Below are 17153 nucleotides of genomic sequence, written 5' to 3'. Positions count from 1 at the left end.
CTCTTTAGTATGTAGATTTGAATTTTCTCTTATTTCCTGAGTTTTTTTGCATTACAGTTTCAAATATTTATTTACATAGTTTTGCTTTTTGTTTTAGCCCTTTCAATTATACATATGTGAGCATATCTTTGCCTGTCTTCCATATCACTCCATTTCATTTGATAACTTTTCCATGAAACTGAGATATTAGCCTTAGAAGGAAGAAAATGGTCACTTGCAACTAAGTTTCAAATAATCTTAATTATACTACCTATCTAGTTATATAAAGTGCATTTTTGGTCTGCTGTGGTTTGTCTTTGGAACTTTGATCAACGGTTGTCATTTGGTGGGAAAATAAATTTCTGCAAAAATTAAATCTATTTAAATATAATATACCCTCTCTGACCTTAGGAAATTAAGCAAGATTTGAAACTATTCATGGGCCATGGCTGGCTCTGTAATTGATTTTACTTTGACTGACTTTGCTGTCACTTTGGTAATGGGGAATTATTATTCTACCCAGAAAGGATAATCCAGGATTTAAAGAAATCCCTCAAGAATGAGAAGAGGTAGGATAACACTCAGAAGAGGAAGCACCAAGATTTTCTGGATATTGTCCTTTATTCCTAGGTAAAGATTTCAAATTTCAGAGCCTGCTTGTATATCTAGATAATTGTGTGAGTAGGTGGGTGAGAAGGGAGGAGGGGAGACGTAAGAAAAATTGATACCTACATTTTACAATCTTCTGAATTGATGGATTGGCCCCATACAGTTTGAAGTAAAGATAGAATCATGCAACTCTGTCACTAGAGGGAGTCAGAGAAGAGTAAATTTTCTAATGTTTGACAGGAATTGGTGATTATCATAAAGACACATGGTAGTTCACGGAAGCACAGGAGAATGGGTCACAGGATAAGCTGGTAAAATGCTGAGGAGGAGGTGCTGGAAAATCTGGACAAATTGGGCAGGATGAGTGGAAGAACTCTTTGCAAAGCCTGCTTTCTTTATCTAACTTTGTTCTCAATTATGCTCTGGGTAAAGTGTGGCTCATAGTGTACACTTGTCGAACTGAATTAAAATTGAAACTCTCACTTACAACTCTGATTTTTTCCATAAAATCATTATTTTGATTGGAGCTCCAAACATCTATAAACTGACATTGCATGCAAATCTCTCTACGGTACTTTCTAGGCTGAAAATGGCAACCTGCAGTCTGAGGTGAACACATTTATGTTGGCAGGGCAGGATACCATGGCGGGGGGCATTTCCTTGCTCCTCTACCACCTGGCTCTGAATGCTGAGTACCAGGGGAGATGCCAGCAGGAGATCAGGGGCATGATGGGAGACATGCCTTCCATCACCTGGTAAGATATGCATGCCTAAACATTTCATCTTAGTTCTCCTCTTGGGTCTTTGCTTTATTCTTTCCTCTTGTACCTTAGTGACTGTAGTCCTTCAAGATATGTGGAAGCAGAAGAGGTAGATTACCATTCTGCTTTTTTTCTAGAGGGCTGAAAATTATCCCTTTACTTTTGCAAAAGAAATTCACTCATCCATAAGTTGTTTCATTGTTTTTCTAGTCAGCAGTCTGTAAAATGTCCTGTGTCTTTCTTTCCCGCAGACTCTGGTGCACTGAAAATGGGGACTTGATCCATAGAGTTGCATTTAGAGGTTGAATGGTTGGGTTCGTGTGGGCTCCTCTTCTGAGGGACCTGAGTGGGCATCTGCATCATTTAAGCCTCATTGTCGACCTTCCCTCCCATCCCCTTGTTCACTCATCTGGATTGGCTTTGGACTTTGAATGTAGTAGTAAATAATCCACATCAAAGTTGAGTTTAACAAATATGGACTGAGGATTTTAAGTACTGAGACACCAAAAAAATTGAAGATTTTTGTGGGTCCTGCCCTCAACAAGCTCACACACTAGGGTAGGAGCCAGGCCCCATGAAGATAACTGCAGTATAACATGGTGAGGATGATGAGAGAGATATGTGTTGGCTCCACAGAGACTTAGAAGACAGGCACCTAAGCTGGCGTGGGGGGCTCAAGGAGACTCCCTGGGAGAGATGCCATTAACTGCCTCTTACAGGATTGGTGGGAATTAGCCAGGTGGAAAACTTCAACTTCTTTTGCTAGACTTTGAGCATATCTTGCTGTTAATGAAGCCCAGGTTATGGATTTGCCTCTCAGACATGTTGTTTGCAGAGAAATCATGTGTCGCTGATGTAAAAGACACTCTTCACCCCAGGTCGATATTCCACATATCGTATTTTTGTTGGAGAGATGAGCAGAAAGATATAAATGCTCAGGGCAACCCAGCCCCATGACTGGTGAGAAAACGCCATAGTTCAAATGCAAAAGTCAGCTCAGTTAGACCATTTATAAAGGAAAATGTGAATTAATGTAAGGAGTAAACATCTCACATTTTATGAGGAAATAATAGCCACTTCCTACCATAAATTACAGGGCTAATCCATATAGTACAAAATGCACTGTTGAGTAGTCATTTTTATTCACTCATTGAATTTGTGAATACTGTATACCATCTCCAAACATTAATTAGATATTTGAACCTTGATTAGGATGGATGTATATACCACTCAAATATCGACCTTTCTCATTCTTGTTTGGCTTATGTGAAATGTCAAAACAATAACAAAATCTTTGCCAGGTGAGAAAGTGAAGTCCAGAGGATCTGTTAGCTACCATTTATTGTAATGAGAGAAATGGCAATAATATTATAGAGAATAAAATGTTTTCATTCTATAATATGGCCTTAGAGTTACATTTAATGAAATTTAAACATAGCATTTTGGGAATTTATAATTCTTTTGGACAGGTAATAAAACCACACTGCAAAGAGAAATTTCTGAAAAAGCTGGAAAGTTGTTCAATGTCTCCATCTGGCTCCTTGTCAGCCCATTTCTGCTTTGGGTTAAAATTCCTCTTTTCTTTTTGCCCTTGAGATGAGATGGGCAACGTTGTTTTTCTTAAGTGTGCAAAGTGCCAGGCTAAGTTGAATTATTCTTTTCCTTCTGGGTTTGAGGAGGAAAGAGTTTAAAATTAAAATTTTGCGTTACCGAGCTGCCAAAGCCTGCATTCAAAATAAGTAATCAGAAAAGCAAATAAAAATACAATAAAGCAAACAGACTGAATACATGCAGTCATTTTATTGAACCAACCACACCAGCCAGGATGCAAATAAAAAACTTTATTCTTCTCCTGCTGACATTTCCACTTGCTATGAGGGGAAAGTTCTTTTCATCCCCAGGGTGTAATCTTGAGTGAATGTCATGGAGTTCTCATTGATTTAAATCACAAGAGCAACCTCATTTCAGTAATTAGGGCATCTGGACCAGTGTCATAATAAAGACTTCAAGTTCTCATCCACTTGGAGCCTTTCTCTCCACCCAGCACAGAACTTCTTTGGGTCTGGAAGCCAGCGGTGGGTGAGGGGTTGTGGTTGGCTTCTTCTTACTGTCCTCTCCTGCTCAGTAGCTGCTGTTTCTGACCCTTCTAGAAATGGTCCCAGGAGGGAGAGAAGAGGAGGATAAAGGAGCTGGTACTATCGTGATCTTGCCCTCTGATCTTGCTGGATAGTCAATGCTTCCTTTAGTCTCAATGGGAGCATCTGTGGGATGCTTGTAGATTCCCTCACTGGGACTTTGCAATGGTGATTCAAAGGGCAAGGGAATTCTTGTCCTAGGTCAGAGTTCCTTTCAAGCTGCTTCTGGAACTCTCCCTCCTGTGGGTTCAATGGCCCACAACATGCACTGGAGCATTCCAGCCTTGCCATGCTGCTCTCACATGCCTCGATCTGTTCTGTCACAGGCTTACTATCTGTTCTCTGCTCCCCAAACTCCAGTGGGCACATGTCAGATAATCTAAGTGACCCTTCTGAAGCCCCCCTTTGTTTTACATGGTGGAGAGCACCCTCCTCAATTCTTCACCTTACTCTGGCATTCCAAGAAGTCTCTTTAAAAGATTATCTTCCCTCTCAAAACTCTTAAGCCTCATTTCTTCAATCCTTATACATTCTTGACTTACATGAGGAGCTAAAGGTTGCAAAACTGGTTTCAGAAATTGCCTTAGCAAATCCTTTACCATTAGTTTAGCACCTACCTAACTTTATAATGAGGATATTTGGCACCAGTTTGATTCCTCTTCCTTTGGGACCTCAGCTGATCCTGAGGCAGAGAGAGTCCCATTTTAACATTTTGTTACATAAACTAATTGGCAAAATGGTGTTAACCTGAAGATGATATTTACAAGGAACAAAGATCACATAGAAAAAAGATATCAGTACTTACAAACTGGCTATGGAGTCTGAGTCCTGCTCCCTTCTTCCCTTGTCCTCACATGGACCAGCTGGGTGAGATGTCGTACACCACAATGTGCATCAAGGAGTCATTCCAGTTGGCTCCTCTAGTCCCATCCATTTCCAGAGAACTCAGCAAACCCGATACTTCAAAATGCATGCTCCTTACCTGCAGGTCTTTGCATTCTTTTCCTATGCAGTTCTTAGAGACCATGGGATCCTGGGACCACAGTGAGGAAAACCAACAGGTTTCTCAACTCTTGGAGGAGTCAAAAGACAGTTCTAAGGAGAGTGGGCTTAGAGTTGGGCAACTAAGAGCTCGGGGGGTAATGTCTTGATCAGGTGTGGGTTTCAGATACTTCCCCAAAAGCACATAATCATTTGCAGTAAAGCTCTGCCCAGAACCCATGTCACCAGAATCCCAGCCCAGGATTTCTTCCATTCTGGAACATTTTATTCCCAGAATTTATATTATTTCTAAAATAATTCTTGTTTGGCTGAGTTTGAGACCCAGGTGAGACTTCATGGAGGATGAGCACCATTGTCTTTATCTGGAAGACCCAAGGAGGGTCTTTGGCTTCATCATCATAATATCACCCTTACAAGTATGCAGGAATTAATAGTTTACATAGAGCCTTCAGAAGAATTATCTCACTTTTTCTCCCCATGGAACATGATCTTAGCATGCACTATACAGTGCTTGGCAGTTTACAAAGCAATTTCAAATATTTTAGGTGTAGCCAAAAACCCACTGGGGGACCCTAAAGTGCAGATGAGAAGAGCTAGAACTCACATAATGGTCCTGCACCCAGGGCCCAGTGCTCTTCAGAAGAACACAGGTTACTGAGCAGGGCAAGTGGGAGACAGAGGGATCACATGAGACAGGCTTCACTCATATGGGTCAGTGTTCTGTTGACTCTTGCTCTTGGAAACAGGCTGATGAGATTGCTTGTAGCAAACACCAAAAGCCTGTCACTTACTTTGACTTTGTTTACAAATCTAGAATTAACCTGCCAGAGTTATTTCTGGTAACCAAATAATCCTCAAACTCTCTCTCCTCTATCTTTTTTTAAAAAAAATCTCCAAATCATATGGATATTTGCCAGAATTCATCAGCTTCCGTATGTGAACAGCACCAACAGAAACCTGTCATTGGATCTGCACGATGGAATTATGATTGTGTTCTTATGCACCCAGACTGTCTCCAGTGGGTGCTTTATAGCCAATTAATAGATATATAACTAATATCCAGAGGTAGCAGAAAACATAAGTATGGGTTATTTTTTTGACGTGATACCTATAGCTCCTTAAGATAGAATAATTTATGAAATAGATCATTGCTCTGAATACTGAGGTGACACCAAGCCTCATCTTCCCATGGGTCCTTCACTGCTGGCATCAGCTACAGCACACAGGGCTCTACCAGGAGTCACCTCTTCCCCTTCAAAAAGAAAAGTCTTACTGAAGAGCCGTATAACAGTAGCCCACAACTTGCTCTTTCTCTTGCAATCTCTTTATTTCCTTACTTTTTCAAGAACAACTGTGGTTGTTAGTATTTATGGTCTTCACCACAACCCTGCCATCTGAGAAAACCCAAGAGTATGACATGTAAACACTTCAGAGAACTAATGCTGTGCAATTCACTTTTTGTTAGCTGTTCACAGAAGTGGCAAATGACACATAGCAAGCAAAAATAAACATAAAAACCAAAAATGTAAAACTTTTCCACCAAAAGAAAACTCTTCTTCCCCTGTTCCTACTTTATCTTTGCTTTGAATGAACAGACTGACCTAATGCCACACAATCTGTTCTAAATTGCCACAGTCTGGACATGAGTCATTTACTTAACAACCTTCACTGAGCACTTACCTAGATATCTGCAAGAGTGTAGACTCTCAGTAGTAATTCAGGCAAGACAAACTCCCTTTGCTGGATGTAACAATCAGGAGTCTGGCAGGAAATGATGGCACACTCCAGTTGGGCAATTTGAGGAGAATTTTGTAAAGGAACTATTTACAAAGGTATGGGCAGGGTTTGGAAAAAGCAAAATGGGGCAAATAACTGCTGAAGTGTTTATCAGTTGTAGGCCTGGTGGGACACAGGAAAGAGGGTGACAAACCTGGAGAGAGACTGCTGCTGGGAAAGGCCATCAGACAGGCATTGTGGCTTCAGGAGAACCTGCAGCCAATGTAAGGTAGTGAGGGGCCCTGGGAATAAATAAGCCAATCGCTCTCTCCTCCCACCCTCCAGATTGCCTATTAATGTCTTTTGTTGGTCAAACCCAACAGGAAACCATGTGGGCCAGCTTCTTAAAGCCCAGAGCAGTGAGAATGGGAGGACAGAGGATCCAGAGAGGCTAAAAGAAGATGTGTAGCGTGCCTGAGTTCCTTGGTTCAGTGTTCTAAAACTATAAACACTAAAGATGTATAGATGCTCCCCTTTACATGAGCTGCTAGAGTTTAAGATCTATTACGTGTAATGGGAAGTTGGACTGCATGTTTCAGTAACAACTGATTACATAATTATTTTGGCTTGACTTCAAAGTGGGTGCACTCTTAGCTCCAACATGAAAATAATACCACTGGCCATTGTGTTTCTGCTTTCCCCTTATGTAGTCTGGGTAGCAGACTAGTCCATTGGGAGGCCAGACAAGGTCTGCAGGTCAGGAGTTACTCGTCTGGTGTGGTAGCCATTAGCCACACATGGCTACTGAGCACTTGAAATGGGGCTAGTCAGAACTGAGATGTGCTGGAAACTTAAAATACACACTGGATTTTGAAGATGTAGTACAAGAAAAAGTGAATATTTCTTTAACTATTATTTATATTGAGTGCCTATTGGAATGATGATATTTTCTGTAAAATAAATTCTATTAATAAAATTAACTTCACCTTTTTAAAATGCAGCTACAAGAACATTGGAAATTACATTTTTGGCTCACAGGACATTTTTGTTCATCAGTGCTAAGTAAAAGCTTAAGAAACGTATTAACTGTGTTCTGGATGTGGTTGGGGGTTGCCCTCTCCTTTCAGATCTTTGACTCCTTGAGTTCTCTTGGAAGGATTCTGATCAGAGACATCCCCACTCCTTCTTACTGTTATCAGCTGGACCAAGGTGAGGACAATGTGAAACTGTTGAAAATACACAGCAGTGTTTACTTGGGAGCAGCTTTCTCCCTTTAACCCCTCAGCTCTATAAATTCTTCTCACCTGACCAGGAGGTAGACTTCGGTGCCTATTTGAGCCCCTGAAAGGTCCAGTTAGTTTCACAAAGGACAATGCCCTTCTCTATCACATCCTATACAGCCACGCCTCAGAAAGCTCTCCCATGTCAGGGAGGAGAAAATTCCCCCTTCCCCTCTCTGTTCTTATGGCTGGTCAAATAATTAAAATGACATAAGGCAGGTTAACAGGAGAAAATCAGTTTAATACGTGCACACGGGGAATTCACATAAGCGTGGAAAATTCTAAAGACAATCTGAGGCACATATGTCATTCTGGACTAAGGAAGAAGGGGTAGGGGATCTGGACTGTCAAAAGGGAAAGGAGCCAACTTACAGGAAGATGGAAAGAATTAATGTTTAGTAAACAAATGTTTGTTAGCCATCTACAGACTATGGGACACAGTGAGGAGTTTGACTCAATGGGCCTCGCTAAGTTCCTCCCTGTCTACCATGCCTAGTTTACAATATACTAGAGTTCTCTATGGTGATATCTCCTTCCTGAGACAGGCCTTCTGTCTTAAATTCTTAATACACAATTAACATACAGAAGAGATTGGAAGCACAGATGGAGAGTAGTTACACAGGGACTAAGCAGGCAGAATACTGGCTCCCTGCCATGTCCACATCTTAATCCTTGGACTCTGTGGCTGCATCCTGTTTTGTCTGAGTGGGCCCATGTAATCACAAAGGTCCTCATAAAGAAGAGGGCCAGGCGAAGACAGAGCAGAGAGACATTTGAAGATGCTGCTGGATTTGAATATGGAGGAGGTTCCTGGAGTGCAGCTCTAGGTGTTAGAGAGGCATAAAGAGGGATTCTCTCCGAGAACCCTGGAGGTAGGGTGGCCCTGCCAACCTTGGTTGTGGTCCAACAAAGCTACTTCAGACTTCTGACTCCAGAACCATAAGAGAATAAATTTTCTTGGTTTCAAGTTACTAAGGCTGCAGTAAATTATTATAGCATCAAAGGAAGCTAATAGAGGGGCTGACAGGTAGACAGAAAGGGAAAGAGGGAGAAGGCAGACAGGCTGGAGGACAGGCAGGTGATGAGGAGTTAGGTGACAGTCAGAGCTGGAGGTGAGTCAGAGACAGACAGACAAACAGGTAGGGAGCCTGGGAAGGATGAGAGAGAGAAGGGTGGCAGTTTGATGGGCATGAGGCAGGAGAACAGGTAGGCTGGCAGGTGGGCAGAGAGAAAGCAGGAAGTGGACAGGTAGGTAGGGACAGGAGAGAGTGACAGGAAGACAGGATGGCTGCAGGGGCTCCTCAGTGCCTGTCCTTATCCCCACAAGGGTTAGAGGAGCTTCCTGAGATGCAGGTGAAACCCATTCTTGGACTTCAACACAGTTTTCAGAATGGGATCAGGGAGCCTGGAGGGATCTGGTGACAGCTCAAAGCAGAGCAGGGTTAGGGCCACAGCCACCTTCAGCTTGTTCATGGCAAACTGCTTCCCGATGCAGTTCCTGGGGCCAGGGAGAAGAAGCAAAATGAGAAGTGCCCTCAAACTCTGTTTGGAGTTGGGCAGGCATTGACCACTGAGCCCTAGCCAGGAACAGGGCATTCAGGGCCCTCCTGCATGTGGCCCAGCCCCCATCCCATCCTTACATGTCACACACACCTCTACCCAAAGACTTGGTTCACAGCCCCCCTACCTTTGACAAAGCCTACCTCTCCCCCAGGACTAGCTCTTATCTGCTACCTCTGCTCTCAGCAGGCCTGAAATTCTGGTAGGTGAGGGTCAGTGCTCTAGTCACCAGTCAAGTGAGTCACTAAAAAAGTTAACTAATAGTTAATTAGTTTTCTCACTCCCTCCATAATCAGCTTCTGGTTTCACAATGTGGAGGCCAGGTCAGAGCATGGTAGGTGGCGAGATGGGCTGCACTCTCAGACTCTAACCCTCTGGGGGACTTCCAGGGACCCTAATCCTAAGAAAGAGGACAAAATGGAGTTGGGTAAGGAAGTCAGAATGGCAACAGGGAAGCTTCCTGGAGGGTCCACAGTTAGCGGCCCTCAGCCTGTTGTACAATCTGCCTCCCAATTAATGGTCCAGACCCCTGCCTCCCCCTCATCCCCTCAGTCAACCAGCTTATGTAGCCTTCCAATCTAGTCCAGAAATGTCCCTCCTTGCCATCCCTCAGTCTCCTCACCTGGGCTTTTCTATCTTCCTGCCTCTCCTCCCTCTACACTGAAGCCACAGCCCAGCTCAGACCCTCCTATGGCCTCCATCACAGGAATGACATGTCCAAATGCCTCAGCTGGCACCAAAGCCCTCTAGGCGTTGTTACCTCACTCACCTCTTATCTGTCCAGCTCCACTTCCTAGCTCATCTGATGTTGAGATCACTGTGAATGCCTCCCTCCATCTGCCTGCTGCATGCTCAAGGCTAAGTCCAATGACAGCCGCCCTCACCCCTCTGCTGGCTCTACCTTTTCCTCCCCAATCCCCATTAGTGTTTTACTCAAGGACACCTCACCGTTTTGCCCAGGACAGTGCCAGGAACATGGAATATCCAACAATCTGCTCAATGAGTGAATGAGTGACTGAAAGAATGAGTGAATGATGTGTGTCTTGAGAGGTATTTGTCTCTTGACTGTGAACTCTTGGAGGCAGGGACATTGTCTTTCATCTCTGTGTTCCCATCTCCCAACACAGGACTTGGCACATAGAGGCAGGCTTAATAAATAGTTTTATAATTGAATGAAGTTAATTGAATTGAAAAACAAATTAACCAGCAAACATGGAATGGCATATAATAAAATTACACATGAGTTGTGACCTAGGAATTGAACTGCCTAGTACTCTCTTGATGTCTAGTTGCCACCACAAGACTTGCAGCCAATGTCTATTTGGAAGGACCCAGTCCTGGGAGAAACCAATTGTCCTAGAGCCAATTTCTGGAAGAACAATTATTTAAAGGCTGTATTCTGAAGGTTGATTCACCAATTGAAATTTCACATATTGTGGATTCAGGAAAATCTGTTCCTAGCGACTACTTTCAAAATTTGTGGAAGTTAGTATTTCACAGGACTATTTCAGCAGCACTGGAGGATTTTCACAGCAGCCAGTCTGGAATGGAATCACCCAGCCTGACAGCTGTCTCAAATGTGCTTTAGATTTTACACACGAGGAAGCTTTCAAAGCCATGTGTCATACACGGAATAGTGGATCTTCTCTCAGAAGCAGTTGATTGTCCTCATTGTTATACTTTTTGCCAACAATGGACCATATAGACTCTGGGACTATAGTATATAAATGCCACTTATATGAAGAAATTCTGCCAACTGGGAAAGTTGTCATGGTTATATGAATATTAATATGCAGTCAAAATTGTATTGGGATAGACTGCAAAAATAGAGAAGACACACACTGGTGTGAAACTTTCTTCCAACGGTTACTATAAACTTCCATATATATGGCTGAATAGTTAGCACAAAGGAGGGGCTGGAAATCTCAACACACAAACATCACTGAGACAGCGAGTAGCAGATCAAGGAATTAAGGAGAAAAGGCCCTGGGCTGGAATGCAAATGCGAGAAGATTTGTGTTAAGATTACTGATAACTGAAAAAGCAACCATCTGGAGTTTAATTTTCATGAAAAATTCTAGTTTTGAAAAATCATACTCCTAAAGTGTGAAAAACAGCAGAATACACTGAACTTTGGAACAGCACTGACATTGATTGTGGCGGGCTATTAGGAAAGTTTATGGATCACATCCCTGCATGGTGCCTGTGAATGCCACCTTTCTTTTGTACATAGAGATATCTACTTCCCCACACACCGACATATAAGGGCATAACTGCACACACCAATATGAACATTCAAGGTCACAAACATTGGTTGTGCACCCAGTGACATAACCCCAAGTACAAGATGCCTCACCTTGATCCTCCTGAGAAGGGCAGGAAAGCGTGGCTGTGTCGAGTAGAATCCGGTGCAAACCAGGAAGGATCAAACACCTGCTGAGAGAGCACCAGGGCCAGGGCAGGTGAGGTCAAGCCCCTCCTTCCAATTCACAAGGGGACAGGACTCCCAAAGGTGGCAGTGAGAGGAGGTGTTGGTGTGGAGACATCATCCCATCCCCTCCTCCCATGGCCATCATACCTCTGGGTTTGGCCACACCTTCAGGTTGTGGTGAAGGGCATAAAAGGAGAGCATGACCATGATTCCTGTGGGGCAGAAGGAGAAGAGAGAATACTGATCATACTCATGGGGAGGGAGCCCAATCCCTCCACCAACAGGGGGCATGTGCATGCAGGAAAGCCTTGGGAGCCACAATGACAGCCACTTCCCATCACCATGAGTGGAATGATCCTGCTGCAAGAGAGGTGGGGTGGACACAGAAAATTCATGTGCACAGCTTAGGAGGAGATAACCATGACCCAGGATTGAGAAGGAAGAAAGAATTGGAGCCTTGCTTTTTGGAGCAGTGCAGGTGACAACTCAAGTTTACCAGGCGCCATCCATCAGCCTTTGGGGAATATGTGTTAACTCATTCAATCCTCATATTAACCCTTCAAGGAAGGCTCTTGTATCTGACTGTTCAGATGAGGCACCTGAGCCTCAGAGAGCCTGAGTGATTGCCTATGATCACACAGCTAGGATGTGGCAGGGCTTAGATTCAGACTCAATAGGAGGTGAGCTCAGGGCTTGCCTCCACTCATGACAGGAGTGTAAGATCTGGTCATCAGCTATTCTCTGCCATCAACCTAAGGGGTCCTCAGAGACTGGACAATCTAACTTATGACAGTGGTCAGTGATCTCCTTCATTTTCCTATACCCAACAAGGAAAGAACCACATCTTCCCCTACATATCTCTGATTGTCTCTCCAACCCTCACATCTCAAGAAACTAGAATTTTAGGGCTAATTCCTGAGCCCACATTCAGAGGCTAGTATTTGTTTATTAAGCTATTACTGGGTCTAGTTCTGTGCCAAGCATTTCATATACCTCATCTTAATTACAAAGTAAGAATTGATGTTTTTGAGGCAAAAGCAGGACCCAGAGAAGTTCATAGCTGCTCTAGGACACGTGGATTTCTGATCTTTCTCGTGTGCTTAGATTAGTGAGTGTGATGAAGTTCATACCTTTGGATAAGGAGCGTCCATCAGGGAAAGTTATGGGTTTGCTGGGCTCTCTGCCAATGCCTGGTACTGGTGGATAGAGTCGCAGTGCCTCCTTGATGCACATGGTGGTGTAGGGCATCTGGTCCAGGTGGTTCCTGAAACCGAAGCCCATCCTGAAGGCAGGCAGGGTCTGGGAAGACCAGGGGCTTCTCTAGCTGAGTGAGCAGGGCTCTCCCATCTCTTGAGCACTCACCAGCTGATGGAGGTGCCATCCCCCAGGAGGTTCTTGATCTCCTTCCGGCACTTCTGCTGATGCTCAGGGTGCATAGCCAGAGCTTAGAGGATCCAGGAGATGCCACTGGCTGTGGTGTCATGGCCCTCGAACATGAATGTGTCCACCTCGGCATGGAGGTCCTTGTCAGACAAGCTGCTCCCATTCTCCATCTAGGGGAAGGAACGGCAAGAGTGTAGGGTTTGCCCAATCTTCTGCATCTCTGGGCAAAACCTCAGGCCTCTCCTACAAACAGTCACTCTGGCAAAGAGGAGGATGTCCAGGAAATCCAAGTGCCTCTTCTTCATGACCTTCTCCAGCTCTCCCTCCTTCTGCAGTTGAGCCTTCCTCAGCTTGATCACTTGGTCTGTTCCAGAACAGTGTTGCCCAGTTAGAGCTGAGAGCTCTGGGTACCCAGATACAGCAACCCACAGTAGCCCCTCTGTCTCCTGCTCCAATCGGGGTGCCAGTTGGATCAGGATGAATGTGGCAGTGGACATGCATGTCAGAGGTGAGAGCTGTTGTATCATCTGATTGAAAGTCAGACCTCCCCTCAATAGCACAGTCCATGGAGATTCTGCTTGAATGCTGCTGGGAGGCTCTCTCATTCAACCATCACTAATGTGCTGACACTTGTAAATTGCTGCACCACACCTGGCGCCCTAACATATTGTTTACTTCCCCCTGCACCAGAGTGGTACCCAGCATGGGTGTGTCCCAGCTCCTGAAGGGGTGGCAGGGGGCTGAGATCTGCCTGAGATGTCAGGGGTAGTACACTTAGGATGCAGCTGATGAACAAGGGGAGTAACCCAGGAGGTAGAGTACAACCTGTGTGTTGATGGGCCAGCTGGCAGGCCCGCTGGTTCCAGCGGCCGTCAGGGGTCAGGCTGTAGATGATGTCATTCTGAAAGAAGGCATTCCTCACCCATGAATAAAACAGATTGTTCAAGTCTGCAACAGCCTCGGTGTAGGATTGGGAGTTCCTGACAGAATGCAGAAGAGGCTGGAATGGAGGGAGGCCTCTGACCTGGAGGTGGAGTGGGGCTCTGGATGGAGGTTTCCTCAGTCAGTGGGGACAGGACACTGCAGCACTGGTCATTGCTGTCTTATAGCCCTTAAGACCCTCAGCCCTTTGTAAGTGGCAGGACAACTAGGCTGCTACCTGTGCCAGGGATCAGGGATCTGTGGCTGATTCATGGTTTGGTCTAGAGAGGAATTTGACCATGGTCTGGGGCTCTCGGGAGAATGTTGCTTCTTGTGCTGTAAGCATCTAAGCTGCTCTACTTCCTCTCAGGTAAGTCCGCACCAGTTGGTAAGAAATGGGGTCCTTCAACTGAAGGGTTATCACTGACCTGTCTGTCTGGACAGTGCCCTGGTGGCTGAAGGTGCACTTCCTGATGGCATCCAGGGTCATCAAGGAGATGTGTCCAAAGATCTCCAGATGTGAGTCCTGCCTGATGAGCTCCTCCCATTTGTCCTGTAGTGGAAGGGGGATATTGACCCTCCTTTGGTCCCCTTGGTGGTCCGTGATGACAACGTAATGCTCTCTCTCTGTCTGTCTAAATATTCTTTAGGGATTTCCTCACTTTCTAAAAAAAGATGCATTATAGCAATTAAGACTATAGGTAAGCATTTGTAATGTGAGGCCTATTTCCTCAAAAACTTTTAATTTATAATTAATCATGATCACTCATAACAGTCTAAATTAGTTTTGAGTTTTAGGAATTAGTTACAACGATAACCACCTTTTGGCAGATCAGAAAACATTGTTTCTCAGGAGACAGAGGGGGAATCTTTTGTGTTTTGAGAGCTGAGCTAGACCGGAGGGAGAGGTGAAGTCCAACTTTAGGGAGCAAACATGTCAAGGCAAGAGTAAGACTAAGGGGACAGTACTGGGGCTCCCAAGGAAGGGATATCAGGGACTTCAATTCCTTGCATTCCTCAAATGTTAGCTGAGATCACTTGGTGAGAAATCAGAGTCCTGAAGGGAGGTGATGTGATGGCAGGACCTGGCTCTGAGAGTGTTGACCTGGTCTCCATTTTTTCTAGAGAGTGGCTCAAATCCATGTAAAAGCCCTGGTCCCCAGGCCAGAGCTCACCTGAGTGACATCTTGGGATGTCCACCGTGATACTGAAGCTGCCACTTCCCAAGCCAGCCAGGATCAGTTTGCCGTGCTGTCCAGGGGAATGACCCTTGCTCTAGTCCACGGTGCTGAAGATATGGAGGTGGTAGGAGAACAGACTCTGTATCTACCAGGGCCCTCCTTCCCCTTGGCAATAACCAAAATACAAGCTCTTGTGCAGGTACTCTTCTGTCCCATCCACTTTTGGGGAGCTCTGTCTCAGAGTCAGGTCTGAGTGCATTATTTTGGGTGCTTGTGTCTGCTGGATGCCTGAGTGACACCTGTGTCTGGAGTGGACTCTGTGAATTGTGCTGTGTGTGAGCCTGTGAAGGTGAGAGGGATTGGCTTACCAGCATCACTTGGACAGAGTCGGCCATGAGCCCCACGTAGGGCTTCAGGATGTTATAGTGGAAGGCTGGGGTCAGCATCCGCCCATGCTGGAACCAAGTCTGCCCATTCAACAGGAGCAAACCATACCCTGGGCCAGAGATGGGGTTGTGTGTAGGGGCAAGAGACAGGATCAGAGGGATGACAGGGAACAACTTGGGAGGAACCAAGGGTGTCAGACAAAGGCCCATCACAAGCAAAGGCAAGAAAGGCCAATACATTAAGGATTGTGGACTTCCCCAAATGACTGGTACATAGGAAGTGATTATGACAGTTGTGAGAGAAAGGCTGAAAAAGAGTAGGGGCAGGTCATAGATGGACTTCAATAAAAGTCAGGCTGAGATCATGGTGAGGAATGAGAAGTGATATGGAGGAAGCTGAGCTTCAGGAGGGCTCTCACAACCATTAGGAAGGGGGAGGATCTTGTTACAAGAAGAGAAATGAAGCTTGATCCAGAGGTGAGGGTGGTGACATGGTGGCCAGGTATCTGCTGTTCTCTGAAAGCCAAAGAGATAGCTCTTGGCAAACTGAACTGATGGGTGCACCACAGTCCTAGTTACACGTACTTACCAATCCAGGGAGAAAGAAATCTGTAAGCAGCAAGAACCTTCAGGTCTGAAAGGTAAGGAAGGGCGTTACAGGACACTGGGAGGACCAAACAAAGCCAGTGGCCCCCAGGAGGCAGCTGTGGTCCAGATCATGGGGTGCCACCCCTTACTGATGCCAGTTTATCTCAAGCCACCTCCTATTTGCCTCTCTTGCCAGACTCTTTTTGTCCTGTCACTGTGGGCTCAGAAGAGCAGACTAGTGTCCCAGCAGGACATGCACAGGACTAGGATGATGAATCTGCCAGAAACACAGGCTCTGTCCTCAGTGCCAAAGAAAAGACAAAAGCCTGTGGTTTTCCTACCATTTGTGGCTTAGCCATCCCATGGCCCAGGACAGGCAACAAGGGGAGGTGACAAACCCAAGTCAGTGTGCAAAGGAAAATGTGTTTCATATCTGGGGCAATTTACATTGCAGATCATCTCCACTTGGTTAAAAAAGAAAGAAAGAAAAGAAAATATGAAATTCAGCCCCACACAACTGTTTAAGACTTCAGTTTAAGTAATGATTGTTGGCCTTAGGCTGGCTTGTGTGTTGATGGCTGAACTGCCAGTCTCTTCTGGAATTTCACAGACCCAGGGGCATGGACCCAAGAAGGAAGAGCTGCTCCAGCTGGGATGCAGGTTTCACTCTCACCTGATCTCCCCAGGATCACCTTCATGTAGTCAGGGTCATAGACCACAAAGAGAACCTCAGTCCCCCATAACCAGCGAGGACAGGCACATGGGAATTTCTCTACTCTTTTCATGATCTGTTGAAGCTCATCACCCTTTTGGAACTGTCATTAAGGGAAAGATAAATCAATAAAACCCTTCTAGTTCCAGGGCTGGAGTGGGGGCAGGATGGTCGCAGGGAGAGAGGCCTAGATCTAGCAGCAGAACTAAGAGTTTAGAATGTTTCACATGACGGGCTCTGCTCCAGACTTTGCTGGCTGTCCAAAGTTTGTCCTGAGGCCAGATTCTGTCTCATTGTTGGTGAAACTATGGGCCCTCACCCTGAACTGCCTAGGTGTAAAGCTTTTGGAAGTCGTTACAGCATTCCATGAACAATTTGTATGACAACCTTTATCACTTGGTAAGCAGTATTGCCATACACTTTTGTTTGCTTAGATAATAAAATGGTTTATATTTAAAATTTAGATTTATATATTAATTTTATTTTGCCATATTGGTTGTTACATATTT

General features: G+C 44.9%; 1 pseudogene; it reads right to left on the bottom strand.

The window, feature by feature from the left end:
- Positions 1–7704: 7704 nt before the first annotated feature.
- On the bottom strand, positions 7705–16201 carry LOC106822608 (cytochrome P450 4A11-like; annotated as a pseudogene).
- Positions 16202–17153: the final 952 nt, after the last annotated feature.

This window comes from Equus asinus, chromosome 5 (assembly GCF_041296235.1).
Source record: "Equus asinus isolate D_3611 breed Donkey chromosome 5, EquAss-T2T_v2, whole genome shotgun sequence".
In the NCBI taxonomy this organism is placed as follows: domain Eukaryota; kingdom Metazoa; phylum Chordata; class Mammalia; order Perissodactyla; family Equidae; genus Equus; species Equus asinus.
This window is presented reverse-complemented; position numbering and strand designations above follow the sequence as displayed.